At 37.0% G+C, this 15,137-nt stretch overlaps 1 protein-coding gene across 1 annotated transcript in view; it reads left to right on the top strand.

Annotated features, from left to right (window-relative positions):
• GAB3 (GRB2 associated binding protein 3) overlaps positions 1–15,137 on the top strand; it is a gene marked incomplete at its 3' end in the record, with an annotated part of 99,424 nt that overhangs the window by 73,053 nt on the left and 11,234 nt on the right. The gene's annotated exons all lie outside the window — the stretch shown is intronic.

Raw genomic sequence — 15,137 nt, 5'->3', positions numbered from 1 at the left:
GGGAAGATTCATATATTGCAACAAATACTGTAAAAGGCCAGAGCCCCTACCCATTGTGAGTCCTTGCCCAGGTTGTAATCTGCTTATCTGAGCTGCTGATTTTTGTTTAGAGTCAATGGAGGACATACTTTAGCATGTATGTAGAAGGTCATATGGTTTTGCTTCAGCTTGATCCCATTTTCTTCCCTGCCTTTCACCTGCGTAATGATTCTGGAGATCATAGCTTCTTCTATTTCTTATCAATTTTGTTAGTTTCATTCAGCATCCCAATTTACACATCCTTTTTAGATCCTGATTGGCTATTCATAATTCTCAAGTAGCCTTATTAATTTCATCTACTGGCATACCCTCCAGTATGAATGACTTATAGTTTTGTGTATAATACCATTTTCTACCACTCTTTGCCCTTCTATTCCAGTTCTCTGAGGTCGTCAAAAGCTGCTTGACAAGTATCCTCACTGTTTTTTTAGTAATCTTTTTATTGCTTCTTTGGGCATTCTCATATTTTGCCATGAGCTCATCAGCCTAAACATCATAATCTTTTCTTTAATGTCACCCTTTGGGTCTCAGATTGACACAAAACTCACTTATTCTCTTTTCCTCCCTCCTTGCAGAAGTTTAGTCAAAGTGTTAGGAAGGCAAATTGGCTTTCAACTCTCTCATTATTAGAAAGGAAATAGGTCACTCTGATGTAACTAGCCATGGCACATATTGCTTCCTTCAGACAACCCCAGTGTATGCTGGTTGCACAATGGTTCTTCAAGCATGGGAATAGTGGGGAAAAGTATGGTTAAAAAAAGTTAGTAAACAAAATTTGGAAACTGAAATGAATAAAGCTAATAGGATAATAGAATGTAACAATGAATTGAAAATCTTGAGACAAACATAAAAGACCCAGGTTGTGTTTTTTCACACAATGACAGACACAGGTTAAAACTGATGAAAATAGAGATGGTGAGGAATAGAAGCAAACTGAGTTGGAGAAAGCAGAGGGAATCTGTAAAGTTTATCACTCCCTTCTCATTGCCATCCACTTGGATGTGAGGTTTGTGTGTGGAAGCATCTCTGGGAAAGGACCCATTTTGTCCATTTGGATATCCATCCCATGATGGGGCTCCCTGTATTGGGAAGGCTGCCCAGTTCCTTCTGTCATAAATGAAACCTGTGTGGGTAAGGGTCTCAGTCTGAGCTTTGTTTCCTATCCTCAGCTTACATAAGCACCACATTTTTTTCCTTTCTTTTCCTTTCCTTTCCTCCCCTCCCCTCCCCACTCCCCTTCCCTTCCCTTTCCTTTTTATTTCTTTTCTTTTTACACTCAAGATTTTATTCCCTTCCCGGTCCACTCTCCCACCATTCCACATAACATACCTCACCCCCTGCCATCTCCATGAGGATGTCCCCACCTCACCTACCCCGCCAGACCTCCAAATTCCCTGGAGTCTCCAGTCTCAACTTTTTAAACCACTGAATCTTTTTGTCTTTTTTAGTTTTTAGCTTTTCATACAGGTTTATATACTTCATTCTCAATCCACAAACCCTCTATACTATAAGATTGCATAAAATGGACAAAGATACAAACTTCCCTTCTATAAGAGATAAAATACTCATAGAATCCCTTAAAAATATTCAATTCTACCTAACACAAATTACGGCCATCAGGATCCAGGTCTGCTTTCTCTGGCTCCATCTTGATCTCCTCTCAATCTCTGCTCCTCTTCCACTTTCCTCCCTTTTCTCCGCCTACTTCTCCGCTGTCCAATCATGTGTTGCCTTAACATAAATTTACATATCACCTTTTTTTTTACTTAAAAAAACAAACAAAAAAACTTTTGCCTTTAAATTTAAGTTGTGAACAACTATTACCCCTTGAAAATATTCTAAATGACTGTTTCCTAAAAGTTAATTAGCTTGGGTAGGCTATAAAACTAAATTAGTCTTCAACTCCATCAGAAATCTGAAAATGGCCAAATATCTAAAACATAGGAAACCTAACACTGTTTCCAGAGCTGAGAGAGGTTGTAGAGACAAATCTCCACTAGTAGTCCCCTGTAAGCAACATGTGAGAGTAAGTCTTCGTTTGGCTTTCTGTCCAAAGATCACTGAAAGACTTTGAAATGTAGAAATCTTAAAGGGTTGATAATTTTGACTTGGCAAAAATGATCAGTCGACTATTCTGCACCAAGTGTCCCTTTCTGGACAGAATTAGTCTGTAGATGTAATCAGCAGTTTCTGCCAAGTGGCTGCCTAGTCACAAAGTATACCTCACCTAGTGGTAGAGATGCTTAATTTCTTCACTAATTCCACCAAAGGGCAACTGTAAAGAGCAGATATGCCTCAACAAAAAATAAATAACATTAAATATTATAATTTATGGATTTCTGACATTTTTGAAAACCATTGAACTACAAAAAGCATTTCTGAACTGTTAAGCCTTGAATACTCTTGGCCATTTCGAATTGAAATATATTTAAGATACCATTTTATTGCCTCAGAACCATGAGCTTATTATTTAGCCCTTAACTAGTATTGTTTAATCTACTAAAAAAAGTGTATAAACCTTAAATCAGTATCAAAGATTTCCTATTTATATGGCTAAATGGCATTCCACTATATAAATGTACATGTTACTGTGTATATATATATGATGTATTATGAGTGTGTATGTGTGTGTGTGTGTCTATGAATATGGGTGTGATAAATCTTTTATATGTTGATGGGTGTTTTGTTGTTAACATATATTTTTATTTATTTATTTATTTCAGATGCATTTCTGAAGCTTGTAATTAAGTATTTGTGGGTACATATATGAATATATACATATATATAGGCATATATATATATGTAACAATAATATAGGAAAAGAAGCTATATTAAATTGAGGGGATAGGAGAGAGACAAGGAAGGGCTATAGGGAGGAAAGGGGGATGTGATACAGATCTATTTTAATTAAAATATATTATTTTCTGTTTTTTTTTTAGCTTCACACAGTCTGTGAGGTGTTTATGGGGTGTTCAGACCTTTCGGGGATTAGTATCCCATTATCAGTGACTGCATATTCTGTCTGTTCTTTTGTGACTGGGTTATCTCGCTCAGGATGATAGTCTCTAGATGTAACCATTTTCTTAAGAATTTCATTAAGTCACTGTTTCTGATAGCTGATTAGTACTCCATTGTGTAAATGTACCACAATTTTTGTATCCATTCATCTACTGAAGGACATCTGGGTTCTTCCCAGTTTCTGGCTATGATAAATAGAGCTGCAATGAACATTGTGGTGCATGTATGTTTGTTGAGTGTTGGAGCACCTCTGGGGTAAATGCCCAGAAGTGGAATAACTGGGTCTTCAAGTAGTACTATGTCCATTTTTCTGAGGAACGGCCAGACTGATTTCCAGAGTGGTTGTATCAGTTTACAACCCCACCAAGAGTGGAGAAGTGTTCCTCTTTCTCCACATCCTTGCCAGTATCTGTTGTCATCTGAGTTTTGGATCTTGGCTAATCTGACTGGTGTGAGGTGGAATCTCAGGGTTGTTTTGATTTGCATTTCCCTGATGGCTAAGGATGTTGAGCACTTGCTTAGATGTTTCTCAGCCATTCGATATTCTTCGACTGAGAACTTTTTGTTTAAGTCTGTACCCCATTTTTTAATAGGGCTGTTTAATTCTATGGTGTCTACCTTTTTGAGTTCTTTGTATACCTTGGATATTAGGCCTCTAACCGATGTGGAGTTGGTAAAGATCTTTTCCCACACTGTTGGCTGCCGTTTTGTTTTCTTGACACTGTCTTTAGCCTTACAGAAACTTTGCAATCTCATTAAGTACCATTTGTTCATCTTTGACCTTAGAGCTCGAGCAATTGGTGTTCTGTTTAGGAAATTTTCTCCTGTGCCTATGAGTTCTAAGGTTTTCCCTACTTTCTCATCTAATAGTTTCAGTGTACCTGGTTTAATGTGGAGATCTTTGATCCACTTGAACTTGATCTTTGTACAAGGAGATAGGAAAGGGTCTATTTTCATCCTTCTGCATGCTGAGTGCCAGTTGGACCAACACCATTTGTTGAATAGGTTGTCCTTTTTCCATTGCATGTTTACAGCTCCTTTGTAAAAAATCAGTTGACCATATATGTGAGGGCTCATTTCTGGATCTTCTATTCTATTCCATTGACCCACGTGCCTATTTTTGTACCAGTACCATGCAGTTTTCAGCACAATTGCCTTGTAATATAGCTTGAGGTCAGGGATAGTGATTCCCGCAGATATTTTCTTGTTGTTGAGGATGGATTTCGCTATTCTAGGTCTTTTGTTATTCCAGATGAAATTGCACATTGCTCTTTCTAACTCAATGAAGAACTGGGTTGGAATTTTGATGGGGATTGCATTGAATCTGTAGATTACTTTTGGTAAGATGGCCATTTTTAAAATGTTGATCCTCCAAATCCATGAGCATGGGAGATCTTTCCATTTTCTGAGATCTTCCTCCATTTCGTTCTTTAGAGGTTTGAAGTTCTTGTCATACAGGTCTTTCACTTGCTTCTTTAGAGTCACACCAAGGTATTTCATAGTTTTTGTGACTATTGTGAGGGTATCTATTCCCTAATTTCTTTTTCCGCATGTTTGTCCTTTGAATAAAGGAAGGCTACTGATTTGTTTGAGTTAATTTTATATCCAGCCACTTTGCTAAACTTGTTTATAAGCTGTAGGAATTCTCCTGTGGAATTTGTGGGGTCACTTAAGTACACTATCATGTCATCTGCAATAAGTGATGTTTTTACTTCTTCCTTTCCAATTTGTATCCCTTTGATTTCCTTTTGCTATCTAATTGCTCCAGCCAGGACTTCCAGTAATATGTTGAATAGGTAGGGGGAGAGTAGGCAGCCTTGTCGAGTCCCTGATTTTAGTGGGATTGCTTCAAGTTTCCCACCATTAAGTTTGATGTTGGCTGTTGGTTTGCTGTATATTGCTTTTATTATGTTTAGGTATGGGCCTTGGATTCCTGTTTTTTCCATGACTTTTAACATGAAGTGGTGTTGGATTTTGTCAAATTCTTTCTCAGCATTTAGTGAGATGACCATGTGGTTTTTTTCTTTCAGGTTGTTTATATGGTGGATTACATTGATGGTTTCCCGTATATCAAAACATCCCTGCATACCAGGGATGAAGCCTACATGGACATGGTGAATGATCCTTTTGATGTGTTCTTGGATTCAGTTTGCAAGGATTTTGTTGAGTATTTTTGCATCAATGTTCATAAGTGAGATTTGTCTGAAGTTCTCTATCCTTGTAGGGTCTTTGTGTGGTTTAGGAACGAGAGTTATTGTAGCCTCAAAAAAATAAGTTAGGTAGTGTTCCATCTGATTCTATTTTGTGGAATAGTTTGGAGAGTATTGGTATTATGTCGTAAATAAAAATCTGATAAATCTCTACACTGAACCCATCTGGACCTGGGCTTTTTTTGGTTAGGAGGCTTTTGATAACTGCTTCTGTTTCTTTAGGTGTTATGCAGTTATTTAGATGGTTTTCCTGGACCTGGTTTAACTTTGGTATCTTGTATCTGTCTAGGAATTCATCCATTTCCTCTAGATTTTCCAGCTTTTGTTGAGTATAGGCTTTTGTAGTAGGATCTGATGATTTCTTGAATTTCCTCAGTTTCAGTTGTTATTTCTCCACTTTCCTTTCTAATTCTGTTAATTTGGATACTCTCTCTTTGCCCTCTAGTTAGTCTGGCTAGGGGTTTATCAATCTTTTAAATTTTCTCAAAGAACTAGCTCTTGTTTTTTTTTTTTTTTTTTTTTTTTGATTCTTTCAATGGTTCTTTTTGTTTTTATTTGGTCTATTTCTGCCCTATGTTTGATTATTTCTTGCAGTCTACTCCTCTTGGGTGTATCAGCTTCCTTTTGTTCTAGAGCTTTCAACTGTGCTGTCAAGTTGCTAGTGTAATCTCTCTCCAGTTTTTTAATGGAAGCACTCAGAGGTATGAGTTTTCCTCTCAGTACTGCTTTCATTGCATCCCATATATTTCGGTATGTTGTGTTTTTGTTTTCATTGAATTCTAGAAAATCCTTAATGTCTTTATTTCTTCTTTGACCCTGCTATCGTTTAATAGACTTGTTTAGTTTCCATGTGTATATCTGTTTTTTTGTTGTCTTTGTTGTTATTAAAGACCAGCCTTAGACCATGGTGATCTGAACGGATGCATGTGTGTATTTCAATCTTCTTGTATCAATTGAGCTCGCTCTGTGTCCACTTATGTGGTCAATTTTCAAGAATGTGCTGTTAGGTGCTGAGAAGAAGGTGTATTCTTTTGTTTTAGGATGATATGTTCTATAGATATTTATTAATTCCAGTTGGTTCATAGTCTCTGTTAGTTTTACAGTGTCCTTGTTCTGTTTCTGTTTCCATGATCTGTCCATTAGTGAGAGTGGGGTATTAAAGTCTCCCACTATTATTGTGTGGGGTAAAATGTATTTCTTGAGCTTTAGTAGGGTTTCTTTTAGGAATATGGGTGATTTTGTATTTGGAGCATATATGTTAAGGATTGAGAGTTCCTCCTGACAGATTTCCCCTGTAGTGAGTAAAAAGTGTCCTTCCTTATCTTTTTTGATAACTTTTGGTTGAAAATCTACTTTAATTGATTTTAGAATGGCCACTCCAGCTTGCTTCTTGGGGCCATTTGCTTAGAAGTTTTTTTCCCAACCTTTTATTCTGAGATAATGTCTGTCTTTGGCTCTGAGATGAGTTTCCTGTATGCAGCAAAATGCTGGGTTTTGTTTATGTATCCAGTCTGATAGCCCATATCTTTTTATTGGGGAGTTGAGTCTATTTATGTTGATAGATATCAAGTAATAGTGGTTGCTCTTTCCTGCTATTGTTGCTTTGGTAGGTTGAATTGTACCTGTGTGTCTTTTTTCTTTTGATTTTCTTGCTTAGGAGTTTTCTTGTTTTTACTAGGATGTAGTTCCCCTCATTTATTGGGTTTTCCATCTATAATTTGTTGTCGTGCTGGGTTTTGAGTCAGATATTGTGTAAATTTATTTTTGTCTTAGAATATCTTAATCTCTCCATCTATGGTGATTGATAGTTTTTCTGGGTATAGCAGCTTGAGCTGACACTTGTGCTCTCTTAGGGTCTGCATGATGTCTGTCCAGGCTCTTCTAGCTTTCATAGTCTTTGTTGAGAAATTGGGTGTGATTCTGATTGGTCTGCCTTTATATGTTACATGACCTTTACCCTTTACTGCTTTTAGTATTCTTTCTTTGCTGTTGGCATTTTGTGTTTTGAGTATTATGTGTCGGTAGGAATTTCTTTTCTGGTCCAACCTGTTTGGAGTTCTGTAGTCTTGTTTTATGCTCATGGTCATCTCATTTTTAAGGTTAAGGAAGTTTTCTTCCAGGATTTTGTTCAAAATATTTACTGTACCTCTTAGTTGATATTCCTCGCCCTCTTCTATTCCTATTATCCTTAGGTTTGGTCTTTTCATTGTGTCCTGGATCTCCTGGACATTTTGGTTAGGAGCTTTTTGGTTTTTGCATCTTCTCTGAGTGTTTTGTGTATGTTTTCAATGTTGTCTTCGGCCCTCGAGATTCTCTCTTCCATCTCTTGTAGTCATTTGGAAATGCTTGCATCTGTGACTTCTGATTTCTTTTTTAGGTTTTCTACCTCTAGGGTTGTATCTTTTAGTGTTTTCTTTATTTTGTCCATTTCCATTTCAAATCCCTTCCTCCATTCCTTCATCTCTTTTGTTCTGTTTTCTTCTAGTTCTTTGAGTTCTTTGAGTGTTTTTCTTGTTTCTTCTTTAAAAGCTTCTAATTGTTTATGCTTTTCCTCCTGTTCTTGTTTAAGGATCTCTATCATCCTCTTGAGGTAGGATTTCGTGTCTGATTCTTCTTTTTCTGGAGTGTTTGGTATTCTGCTGTTTGTTGTGATGGGAGAGCTTGGTTCTAGTGTTGCCAGGTTGTCATGGTTTCCCTGGGGTACATTCTTTCACTTTCCTCTTACCATTTTCTTGTCAGTGATTGGTTCTCGCCTTTCCCTTGTACCTGGCCTATGTACCTGGATCCCCACTGTTCTTGGTGGTGGATGTTCGGAGTGCCCGTTGTGCACCCCAGGAGCAGTTGGCTGCGAACAGAGGGCCCGATCCCGCCGGGTTCCTTGATGCCTGGTATATAAGAGTTTGCCTTTTCCTGAATTCTTACCAGCACCTGTGTTTTGTTTTTTGTTTTGTCCTTTTAAGATTGTTATTATAGCTTGATTGAGGTGATAATCTAATTTTGAACTTCCACATTCGTTAACAGTGTTTAATATTTTCACATATTTTTTAAAAAGATTAATAGGTATTTCCAAGAAGGCACCATTTACTGCCCTCTTGGAAACATCTATTAGTCTTTTTAAAAATCATTTATTTTTTAAGTGTATGGGTGTTTTGCTTGCATGTATGTCTATGTACAATGTGAAGTGCCTGCAGAGGCCAAAGGAAGGGGTAATATCCTTTGGAACTAGAGTGATAGATGGTTTTGAGCCAACCTATGGGTTCTAGGAACTAAACCCTAGTTGTCTAAAAGAGCAGTTAGTACTGTTAACCACAGAGTCATCTCTCCAAACTCTATTGATTATTTTAAAACCAGCAGTCTCAATTTAACTGTACCCCTGAGATCTCTCAGACACTGAGCCACTGACCAGGCAGCATATACCAGCTGATATGAGGCTCCCAACACATATACATCAGAGGACTGCCAGGTCTAGATTCAGTCAGAGAAGATGCACCTAACCCTTAAGAGACTTGGGGCTCCAGGGAGTGTGGAGGTCTAGTGGAATCAGGGTTGGGTACATTCTTGTGAAGGGGTGGGAGGAGGTATGGGATGTGGTATACTCAGAGTATACTGGAAGAGGAATAAAATCTGGACTGTAAAAAAGGACTAAAGAATAAATAAATAAGTAAATAAATAAATATTTTATAAATCTCAAAATACGAGGCAAATTTTACAAGTACTAGCTTACATTCATTCTCTGTAACACTCTGTCAAAATGTTCTACTTATCGGTTATCTATAAGTTGTCATAGTATTTCTTCAAACATTTTATTTACTTCTTTTTATATCACCATTTTACTAGATGAATGGTATCACATTCCTGTAAGTTTCAAAAATGCCTATTTTTTATATGTGCACACTCATAGGAGGTTATAGTTTTAGAAGCAAACATGGTAATTCTGCTGGTAATGAGGAAAAATTACAGGCGTACTCTATCATGCTTTATCCTTAGTAAAAAAATAAAACCATCAATTAAATTTAACTTTATTTTGGTTTGGTTTGGTTAACTTTATTTATCATTTGGTTTTATTCTATTTTTAATGTTGATTTGTATATTTTGGAATTATCCAAATGTATGCCTATGAGGGATAGATACACATAAGTGCTGTTGAAATTGTATACCAGAAGAGGTATGAGGTCATTTGGAAGTAGGGTTAGAGGTGGTTATGTGATGCCTAATATGAGTTCTGGCAACTGAACTGGGGTCCTCCATAAGAAGAATATACATTCCTAACTGTGAACAACATCCAGCTCTTAGTCTACCTGTTTTGATGTAACTTCATTGGTTATTAGAAATATTCCTCTAAAGAACCCAATACAAACTTTTCCTTTGTTTTGCATGATGTCCAATCCATAAGTTTCTTTCCTAAACTGAATGATGTCATGACGATTTTGGAACTCCAGAACTGTAAGATACACTTTTTTTTTTTCAAAGTATACAGTACTTAGTTATAAAAAGACAAACCACAGATAGTTAATTTGTAAGTCCATTATACTTAAAATATTTTCTTAATGCCTTATCTCAAACCATTTTAACATTATAGTCTATTTAACATAATATAACATGGAAGTTAATATGACAACAAAGCTTTATAATATCTAATACTGGTTCTATTCCATGAATAAATGTTCAGAAGACTTGGGATTATTTTACTGAAAGAACCCCGGAGGGTATCTTCCGCCTGAGGAGACCCCTCCCAAGGAGCAGCGAGACCACGCAGTTCGGATGCAAACAGCAAGAGGTTTATTTAGATACACAGGTACCTGTGGGCACACAGTCTCTCGGAGGACTTGCGCGCCGGACAAAGGGGCAGTCCCCTTTTTATAGGGCTTGGGGGGCAGAAGCAAGGTACAGAAGCAGAAGCATAGCAACAGGGTTCTAATTGGTTAGTTTAAATGTGGCCAGGGAGTGAGCCCAAGGACATGGCTCCAAGGAAACAGCTCCTGGTACCAGCCGGGGCTGCGGCTCCCGAGAATAGTTGCCTTGGGCTTATCTAAGTGTGGGAACTGTGGCAGAAATATGGCTCCAAGGACACAACTCCTGGTACCAGTCGGGGGCTGCAGCTTATCTGAAAGCTGGGCTTGTCTGAGTGTCTCCCTTTCTTTGTCTATTGCAAGCTGGCCGCCCACCGGTATCTTGCTTGGCCACCTGGGACCCTGACCTAGCCTGCCCCGTGTGTGCACAGCCTTACAGACATGGCATTTACTGTTGCTAAGCGGGGGTCTTTCATTACCTCTTAAGAGAAAAAAATAAGGTTTTGTAAGCTCAACTTACCATGATGGGTATTTTATAGTTTTGTTCTATTTTGTTTAAAATACCAATTGTATAACAATTAAAAAATAATAATAAAAGAAAAATTAGTATAAAAGTTAGATACTTGCTTTTTTATTGCTGAGTTTTTGAGTTCCTTATAGTATCATATATTTACTATTTTATGTTTATTATCAAAGACATTTTATTTGGCTTTATTTTCATTTTTCTATATACCAACTGCTAGTTAGACCAGCATCATTTAGTCAAGATGCTTTCTTTTTTTCATTGTATAGTTTTGGCTTCTTTGTAAATAACCAAGTGACCGTAAGTGTGTGGTTTTATTTTATCTACCTTCATGTATCTGTATCAACACCATGTAGTTTTTGTCACTATTGCTCTGTAGTGTAGCTTGAGGTCAAGGATAGTGATTCCTCCAGAAGTTTGTTTTAAGAATTGTTTTTGCTATTCTGGCTTTTTTGTTTTTCCATATGAATTTGAGAATTGCTCTTTCTATGTCTTTAAATAGTTGTATTGAAATTTTGATAGGAATTGCATTGAATCTGTAGATTGCTTTTTGTGGATGGCCATTTTTACTATGTTAATCTTACCAATCCATGAGCATGGGAGATCTCTCCATTTTTCTGAGGTCTTTTTCAATTTCTTCAGAGACTTGAAGTTCTAGTTGTACAGATCTTTCACTTGCTTTGTTAGAGTTGCCCCAAGATATTTCATACTATTTGTAACTATTGTGAAGGGTGTCGTTTCCCTACTTTCTTTCTGAGCCCGTTTATCATTTGTATAAAGGAAGGCTAATGATTTGTTTGAGTTAATTTTATATCCAGTCACTTTGCTGAAGTTGTTAAAATGACATTTGTTCATTGGTCCTGACCTTCTTAGAATTCAAAATACCCAAAGAACAGTGTGACTTGGAAACATTTGGAAAGGCAAAATAGAGACAGAGAAGATTAGAATAGAGTTGGTTAAGCTAGTGACCGAGTTCTTCTCCAGTACCACACTGTCTTGATTACTATAGCTTTAGAATAAGTCACAAAGTCATATTGTATTAGTTGCTTAACTTTGTTCTTCTCTTTCAAAATTGTATTAAAATGTATGTATTTTTTTCTCTCCATCCACACAAACTTTATATAGAATCTATTTATATAGAAACGCATGATAGCTTTCTGCATTTTAAATGGTTTGTTTTTATTTTGTGTGCATTGATACATACATGTCTGTGTGAAGGTGTCAGATCTGTAGTTACAGGCAATGTTGAGCTGCCATGTGGATGCTGGGACTTAAACCCAGGTTCTCTGTAAGAGTATCCACTGCTCTTAACTGCTGAGCCAGCTTTCAAGCCGCCAGCTTTCTGTATTTTGATTAGAATTACACTGTATTTATATATGAACTTGGAAATGGACATTTTGACAATATTGATTTATTTAAAAATCAATAATTTTAATGAAAATTGCATTTTTCTCTGTATATTTAATTAAAATATTTATTTTTAATTTTGTGTATTTTAATAAATGTGTATATATGTGTATGGGTATGTGCACATGTGAGTCCAAGTACCTGTGGAGTCCATAAGAAGTCATCATATCCATGGAGCTATATCACAGGTAGTTATTAACTATCCAACTTGTTTCTGGGAGTCAAACTCTGAAAGAACAGCATGTTCTCTTAACTACTGAGCCATATTTCCAGGGCCCATTTATTTATTGCATATGGTGTATCTGTGTGAATGTGGGGGCTAGAACTCAGTGTTGAATGTTTTTTTCTACTTTTCTCTACCTTATTTTTAAAACAAGGTGTCTTAGTCAGGGTTTCTGTTCCTGCACAAACATCATGACCAAGAAACAAGTTAAGGAGGAAAGGGTTTATTCAGCTTACACTTCCACATTGCTGTTCGTCACCAAAGGAAGTCAGGACTGGAACTCAAGCAGGTCAGGAAGCAGGAGCTGATGCAGAGGCCATGGAGGGATGTCACTGGGTTGCTTCCCCTGGCTTGCTCAGCTTGCTTTCTTATAGAACCCAGGTTTACCAGCCCAGGGATGGCACTACCCACAATGGGCTGGGCCCTCCCCCCTTGATCACTAGTTGAGTAAATGCCTTATAGCTGGATGTCATGGAGGTATTTCCCCAACTGAGGCTCCTTTTTCTGTGATTAACTCCAGCCTGTGTCAGTTGACATAAAACCAGCCAGTAAACAGGGTCTCTCACTGAATCGTAAGTTCATCAGTAAGCTAAACTATCTGGCTAGTGTGTTCCAGGGATTCTGCTGTCTATACTGCTATCACTGGAGTTACAAATGTAGGTTACTGTAAAAGCTTTTATTTGGCTGCTGGGCATCCAAATTCACATTTTAATGCTTGCAATATAAGCACTTTACCAACTGACCATTTGTGTACTCCCTCCATTTATTTAGTTAGTTGATTTATTTCACCAGAATTTTTCAATTTTACTCATATAGATTTTGTACATATATTGTTATGTTTATACCTAAGTAATGTATTTCATTTAAAGGGATGCTAGTGTAAATTATATTGCACTTTTTACTTCATATTTCACTTGTTCACTGCTTCTGTATAGGAAACTGATGGGCTTGTATTAACTTTATTTCCTGAAACCCTGCAAAGATATTCTATTATTCAAGGAAAAATTTGTTGATTTTTAAAAATATTTCTTTGTAATATCATCTGGATTTTTGTTTTTGTGAGATAAAGTTTTAAGTGACCCAGACTAACCTCAAACTCACTATGTACCCTATATTAAACTTGGTTCTCCTGCCTAAGCCTCCTGACTACTGAAATTACAGACATGCACCACCATGCTTAGCAACAAAGATAAGTTTAATTCATTCTTCCTAATCTGTATATTCTTCCATTTCTTGTCATATTGCATTTGTTATAACTTATAGCACAATTTTAAAAAGCAGTGTAGGGAAGGATCATTGTTGATTTTTTTTCTTGATTTTTGGAGGAATGTTTTGAATTTCTTACCATTAAATTTTGTGTTAGTCATAGATTTCTTTTTAGATTTTCCATTACTTCCCTCTCTTCTTCCTCCTTCTCTCCCTCCCTCCCTCCCCCTTTACCTTACTATCTTTACTGGAGACTGAATTCATGAACTTGATCTAGCTACATTGCCTGCCTTGTAGCTTTCTTTATCAAGTTGAGGATATTCCTCTTTATTCTTAGTTAAGAGGGGTTTTTCTAAGAGAGAGAGAGAGAGAGCGAGAGGGAGGGAGGAAGGGAGAGGGAGAGGGAAAAGGAGAGAGAGGGAAAGGGAAAGGGAGAGGGAGAGGGAGAGGGAGAGAGAGGGAGAGGGAGAGAGAGAGAGAGAGAGAGAGAGAGAGAGAGAGAGAGAGAGAGAGAGAGAGAGAGAGAGAGAGAGAGAGCATGTGCACATGATTGTCAGTGCCTATAGAGGTCAGAGGCATTGAATCTCTTTGGAGCTGAAATTACAGGGACTTGTGAGCTGCCTGCTGTAGGTGCTGGGGACTGAATTCAGGTGCTTTATGAGAGCCACACGTGCTCTTAACCATGTCACAATCTTTCCAGCAACCACCGCCCCTTTAAATCATGAAGAATGGGTATTGGATCTTGTTAAATGTTTTTTCTGTACCTGTAGATGTGATCATGTAATTTTGTTAGCCAGTTTTTACTATCACACAAAAGTTTATTTTACAAAACGTGTCATATGAAAATGCACACAACCCAATTTTACACAAGAGTTAAATAGGCTTTTGGGAGAGAGACATGAACTTCTCTGCAGAATAGCCATTGTTTAGATTCTTTCCAGGTTTTCTAACATGATGACTCTGGTTCTTCATATTACCATTGTTATTCTGATGCCCACTAGTTGCCATCATTCATAACATTTATAAGGAGATTAAAGCCCCACAATATTCCTAGGACTTAATGTGGAATGTTGGTAATTGATTTTCAAATGTTGAACCAACACTTCCATGACTATTATAAATCCTAATTGATTGTGTTATATAATTACTTTAAAGCATCATAAAATTAAATTATTAATTTTTAAAAACATTTGCACTCATATTCATTAAATATCTTGGTCTATAGTTTCCCTAGTATACCTCTGGCTTTGTATTAGAGTAATTCTAGCCTTACTGACTGAGTTAAGTATTCAATATGCCTTATGGACATTTCTTCTTTCACTTTTAACAACTATTCTAAATTTTGTCTCATTTCCACATCCATTTGGAATTTCTCAATTCTAGATTAGTTCACATATTTTGTTTTCTCGTGGCCATACCTGAGTCTCTGATTATTGTTACAGAAAGATCACAGTCAGTGACTCATGGTAGCAGAGCTCGACTGCCCACAATGCTGCTAAACTTTTTTTTTAACTCACCTCAATAGATAATTCATCAAACACTTTCTCCTGAAACCCACAGGTTCATCTCCACTATCTCCAAGCTCAGAAGATTCTTATAATAAATTTAGTAAATGTTTGTTAATTACTTGAGGTATCTCCTTCTTAGTTATGAAGAGAATCAAAACCATCAGACAACTTAAATTCCTTTAGAATCTGAACTGATTTTTCCAATTCTTGGGG

This window comes from Micromys minutus, assembly GCF_963924665.1.
Source record: "Micromys minutus genome assembly, chromosome: X".
Classification (NCBI taxonomy): domain Eukaryota; kingdom Metazoa; phylum Chordata; class Mammalia; order Rodentia; family Muridae; genus Micromys; species Micromys minutus.
Note: the sequence above shows the minus strand (reverse complement) of the source record. Positions and strands in the feature narration are given on the sequence as shown.